The 6,428-nt window shown below is 39.5% G+C and overlaps 1 non-coding gene across 1 annotated transcript; it reads right to left on the minus strand.

The window, feature by feature from the left end:
- Nucleotides 1–4,542: 4,542 nt before the first annotated feature.
- Nucleotides 4,543–4,649, minus strand: LOC127125109 (small nucleolar RNA R71). The gene has a single exon (XR_007804569.1). It is a non-coding gene; the product is annotated as a small nucleolar RNA R71 (small nucleolar RNA).
- Nucleotides 4,650–6,428: the final 1,779 nt, after the last annotated feature.

Here is a 6,428-nt window from a genome sequence, read left to right on the forward strand (position 1 = left end):
AATTGTACTTAGTGTAATCCTTCCAAATTTTATGAATAAGAAGAGATTTTTATGGTCAATCAAATTGTTACTACTATTTAATATTTGCAAATAGAACTTCATATGTTCCTTGAAATTAAAAACAAACAAAAATATTGCATTACATGTATCATATGCATAACAGGTTTTCTTCCGCCAGATTGTCTTATCAGTTATTCTTCTGTGCTTCAGCCAAGCTGACTCACCGATATAACACTCGTGCCAATCAACCCAAGATCATGGAACATTTGGAACAAGAGAATAAAGAGATGAAGGATGAGATTGCACGGTTGACTGCCATGATGGAATCTGTTCTTGCTGCGCAGAATCAGTCTTCACCAACTCCCGTAACTCCTCCCCAGAGGACTGTTATTTATGAGGTTTCTACTAGCCAATCCGGTCCTTCCATGCCTGCTGGATTCCAATGGGGAATTCCACCTAACTTTATGCCTGAAGGGTTTTCACCCACCTTTGTCTCTATGCCGACATCTAGCCCAGTCATGTCTGTGCCGCCTCCAGTTGTTCATACTTTGTCTCGTGTCCAGATGTATATGAGAAGATGGATGAAATGAAGGATCAGTTCCTTGAGTTGCGAAAGGAATTGAAGGCTTTGAGAGGAAAAGACTTGTTTAATAAGAGTGCTACTGAACTTTGCCTAGTACCAAATGTGAAGATCCTGATGAAGTTCAAAGTCCATGACTTTGAAAAGTATAAGAGAAACACTTGTCCACTAAGCCACCTTGTTATGTACGCCAGAAAGATGTCAACTTAAACTGATAATGATCAGTTGCTAATTCACTATTTTCAAGACAGTTTGACTGGTGATGCTTTGAGATGGTATATGGGATTGGATAATGCAAGTGTCCGTACTTTCAACGATTTGGGTGAAGCCTTTGTTAAGCAGTACAAATACAACGTTGATATGGCGCCTGATAGAGACCAACTGAGGTCTATGTCTCATAAGGATAGGGAGACATTTAAAGAGTATGCTCAAAGGTGGAGGGAACTTGCTGCCCAGATTAATCCTCCATTGGTAGAGAAAGAGATGACAAAGATTTTCCTAAAGACCCTGAGTTCGCTTTATTACGAACATATAATTGCCAGTGACCCTAGTGAGTTTATCAAAATGGTAAATATGGAGATGAGATTAGAAGAGGGACTCCAAGAGAGACGTTTGTCTAAGGAAGAAGCATCATCTAGTAAGAAGTATGGGAGTGGTTTCTCCAAGAAAAAGGAGGGGGAAACTAATTCAGTATCTCAACCGCGTCAGCATCAACATTAATTTTCTTCAGTAATTCCTGTATTTTCCAATAATTCGAACAATCAATCTGTTCCAATTCAACAACAACAACGTCAACAACAACCGCAACAAAGAACCAACTACAAGAACAACCATAATCAACAACAAAATTTTGAGAGGAAGAAGGTCTCCTTTGACCCTATTCCTATGTCCTATGCAGAATTATATCCATCTTTGGTTCTCAAGAACCTACTTCAACCTAGAAATCCCCCTCAAATTCCTGAGCCACTTCCATGGTGGTTCAAACATGAACTCCGTTGTGCCTTTCACCAGGGAGCCCCTGGCCACGACACTGAGAACTGCTACCCATTGAACTATGAAGTATAAAAGCTTGTGAAGAGTGGGATGGTGTCCTTTGAGGACCGTGCGCCTAATGTGAAAGCTAATCTGTTGCCTTCTCATGGTAATGATTCTGTCAATATGGTAGATGGTTGTCCTGGAGAGTATAAGGTTTATGATGTCCGCCATGTCAGACAGTCTTTGGTTGCAATCCAAAGAGATATCTGTTTGGTCAGTGATTGTGAGCATGACCATGATGGTTGTGTGATATGCAACGTGAACCCTCGAGGATGTGTTATTGTCAAGAGGGATATTCAGAGGTTGATGGATGAAGGGCTTATCCAAATTTGTCAATCAAGAGATATAAATTATATAAATGTAATTGTTCCTGTGTTCAAGACTCCTGAGCGGGTAGTAATCCAATTTGATAGCAACAACAACAATGTTAATAGATCGGTACCGCTGTTAGTTATACGGTTAGTGTAAGACCCCAATTTTGACCCTAAGATCACTCGTGCAATTTCATCATAAGAATTAGCAATGAGATCATACCTTATCATCCTCCTTACTCCTCCTTCATTGGGTTTGTTTTGGGAGAGATCACCAAGCACCATGTGATTGTATCATACTTGTATTTTATCATTTTTACTAATGATGACACTGAAATTCACCGTACTTTCGACTTCGATTTCACATGCATTTTAGTTTTTTATTGTTATTTTGTTATGTTATTACTATGTTTTTCTTTGTTTTCAGGTTTTCAGTCTAATCGGAGCCCCGATCGAGAAAAGGAGCGAAAATGAGCTAAAAAGCCAAAAAATCAGCATTTTACACTTGTGGCTCCCACTGTGGCGGGCGCCATGGGTCCAACCATGACGTGTACCAGTTTCAACCTCTCCTCAACTGCCACATCTCCCACTATCTCCACTTGGGCGCCATAATTTCCTCCTGTGGTGGGCGCCATGATGTTGTGGCGGGCGCCACAAGAACAAAATGTTTCCCTCCCATTTTCAAACTGAGGGGCATCCTTGTCATTTCCATTATTTTCCTTGCCTATAAATAGAGCCTTGATTTCATTTGTTTCTTCATCCAAACTTAGTTACAACTAGGTATATATCAGTATTGTGTAAAAGTGGTAATCGCTTCACATCGGAGTGTTGCCACAGTCTGTAATCGAGTTTGGAGCACTTTGGAAGGAAGTTTAATCCTGCCGCTATTTTCATTTCTGTTACGCACTTTATTCGACCCTCCGATTGGAGCAGGTTTTATTGCTTTACCTTTGTCTACTTTACTTTCCCGCAATGCCTTTGTTTTGTTTACTTTCCCGCACTGCCTTTATTTTGTTTACTTTCCCGCACTGCTTTTACTTTGTTTACTTTCCCGCACTGCCTTTATTTTGTTTACTTTCCCGCACTGCCTTTATTTTGTTTACTTTCCTGCACTGCCTTTATTTTGTTTACTTTCCCGCACTCGCACTTTACTTTGTTTATTTCTCGCGCGACACTACTTTTATTTACTTTCCTGCACTCACACTACTTTTATTTACCTTCTTGCACTCGCACTTATTACCTTTTTTATGATAAAAATTAAAATGCATTTTTACTTTACCATGTCGGGCTAAACCTATAAAGGTTAGAATGTAAGGATCGTAATTGAACCGATAATCCGTACAATTGTTCATAGAAACACTTAAGGGCTATTTTGACTTTCAACTTAAGTTTTCCCGCACTTAATATCTGTTGGGTAAGATCGAAAGTCGTCCGACGTCTGTTTAAACTTAGTTGTTTTTAACTATTTCAAATACAGCGAAAGCGCTTTGTTTAGTTCATTAGGAGTTTTTAACTTAAAAAGAAAAGTGATTTTAAAACTATTTTCGGACGCGTTTATAAGTTTAGAGTCTGGTTCGTGAGAACCTCTTTTGGTTAAGGAATTCAGGTCAAAATAATTTTCAACTTAGTCAAGATACTATATTTCTTAAAAATAGGTTTACTACTCTAACACAATGCGCGCCTTTTTATAAGTGACAATAAGAGGGTTTGATTAGGGAGTACAACTCAGTTCTGAATATGCAAAAGCGACAGTTCCCGTTAAATTGGTTCTTTTCAAAGTAGGAAACACTACCCATAAGTAATTCTATTAGCAAGTACTTGGATTATTAATTGATTATGTGAATTACATTCGAACCTGTCTTTATTAACTGAATTTAATTTAATACTTTATTTTTCATTGTGCACTCTTAAAAACCCTGTTTCGATTACCTTAGATAAACACTGTAACAATAGATAACAATAGATTGACATTTGGTCTCTGTGGATTCGACAATCTTTTATATTACTCTGACGCGTTCGTATACTTGCGAAAAATACGCATCAAGTTTTTGGCGCCATTGCCGGTGACCAATTTCGTCAAATTTCGTACCCTGTTGTTATGTCGTTTAGACTTAAGTTGTTACCTGCCGGTCAATGCGAAGGACTCGTAGCACCAGAAGCTTAGTAGATCCTTTGGCGGAACCTGAACGTTACGCTCACGCACATTTGTTTTTCCATAGAATTAGGAGAGCTATGGCCGAAGATCAAAATCAAAGACCTCTTAAGGATTTCGCTAAACCATCCAACGAAGAACCTAGTTCTAGTATAGTAAACCCAACCGTCCCAGCTAATAATTTCGAACTTAAACCCTCCCTGTTGCAACTAGTGCAACAGAGACAATTCGCAGGTCTTGCTACTGAGAACCCAAACCAACATTTAAAAATCTTTCTCCAATTAGCTGACACTTTTAAAACCAATGGACCTTCTCCTGAGGCAATCCGTTTAAGATTATTCCCTTTCTCCCTCAGAGATAAAGCCCTATCATGGTTAGATTCCCTTCCACCCAAATCCATAACAACTTGGGACAACCTTAGAAAAGTATTCCTTTCTAGATACTTTCCCCCAAGTAAGACCGTTGTCCTTCGAAACCACATAACCAGATTTACCCAGAACCAAGGAGAATCGTTGTTCGAAGCTTGGGAGAGATATAAAGAGTTGTTAAGAGCATGCCCACATCATGGTTTAGAAAATTGGTTAATCATTCAGACCTTTTATAATGGACTTCACTATAACACTAAGATGACCATCGACACTGCCGCAGGTGGCGCACTGATGAACAAACCTTACCCTGAAGCTAGTGCCCTTATCGAAGATATGGATCAAAACCATCAATCATGGGGAGTCGAACGAGCGATAGTTGAGAAGAAGGAAACCCAAGGAGGAGTACATGAGTTAAGCTCTATAGACATGATGCAAGCTAAAATGGATGCGTTAGCCCTCAAGGTTGAGTATATGTGTATAAACCCGAATACTACAACTGTAGTTTCGTCGGATTGTGAGATATGTGGAACCAAAGGACACCAATCTGCAGAATACAGTCTCTTAAACGAAACCAACTCTGAGCAAGTGAACTACGCCCAAGGGAACCCATATTCGAATACATACAACCCTGGATGGAGGAATCACCCGAACTTCTCCTATAAGAACAATAACCCTATCCAAAATACTACACCTTCGAGACAACCAGGTTACCAAGCCCCAAGACCAAATCAACCTATGCAACCTGTGCCACCAAAGCCGAGCCTTGAGAAAATTGTGGAAAATTTTATCACTCAAACCCAACAAAACAAAGAGTTCATGAACCAGAACATTCACATTAACAAACTGATTACCCAGTTAGGAACCAAGGTTGACCAAATAATTAGTCACAATAAGATGCTTGAAACCCAGATCTCCCAGGTAACCTTAAACCAAGCCCCCCAGATTACACCTGGAGGACAGTTCCCTGGACAACCTCAACAGAATCCGAGAGGACAAGCCAATGCCATTATCCTACGAAGTGGGGCCGCTTGTGATGAGCCATTTAACCAAAGATTGAGTGAACCCAAAACTTATAAGGAATATACCGAACCCACAGACGAAGTAAAGGAACTAGAGGAATCTGAAAAACGGGAAGGTCAAGAAAAATGAGAAGAACCTAAAGATAAAACTTATGTACCACTCCAGCCATACAAACCACTGATACCATATCCGCAAAGACTCAAATAGACCCAGATCAATAACCAGTATCAGAAATTCATTAAGGTTATAGAAAAACTTCACGTAGAAACCCCTTTCACATAAGCCATCACCCAAATACCTTCTTATGCAAAGTTTCTCAAAGACATCCTTACCAACAAACGTAGACTCGACGATCCGAAGCCCTTGGAATGCAATTCTAGTTCCGAGAATAAGTTAGCCAAAAAGGATAAAGATCCTGGAAATTTCTCCATTCCTTGTCTTTTGGGAAGTCATGTCATCGAAAAAGCTTTTATAGACTTAGGAGCTAGTGTGAGCTTAATGCCTTTAGCAGTTTGTGAGAGGTTAAACTTAGGAGAATTACAGCCTACTAAGGTGTCACTTCAATTAGCCGATAGATCTGTTAAGTATCCGATAGGCATATTAGAAGATGTCCCTATTAGGATAGGTCAGTTATTTATCCCTACTGATTTTGTTGTCATGGACATTAAAGAGGATAATGATATACCAATCCTTCTAGGTAGACCGTTCTTATCAACTGCAGGAGCCATAATAGATGTCAAGAGAGGAAAGTTGACCTTTGAGGTAGGTGACGAGAAGATAGAATTTATACTTTCAAAATTTCTTATGGCACCTGTGATGGGAGACGCATGTTATGCCATAGATATCATTGATGAATGCGTTAGGGAAATAGAACAAGAAGAAATCATAAAAACAATTAAGTTGCCATCAGCTCTCATACTGGAAGATGATAACTTTAGGAAGCCCTACATCGATGATAACCT

The sequence above is a fragment of the Lathyrus oleraceus genome, chromosome 2 (genome assembly GCF_024323335.1).
Source record: "Lathyrus oleraceus cultivar Zhongwan6 chromosome 2, CAAS_Psat_ZW6_1.0, whole genome shotgun sequence".
Taxonomy (NCBI): Eukaryota; Viridiplantae; Streptophyta; class Magnoliopsida; order Fabales; family Fabaceae; genus Lathyrus; species Lathyrus oleraceus.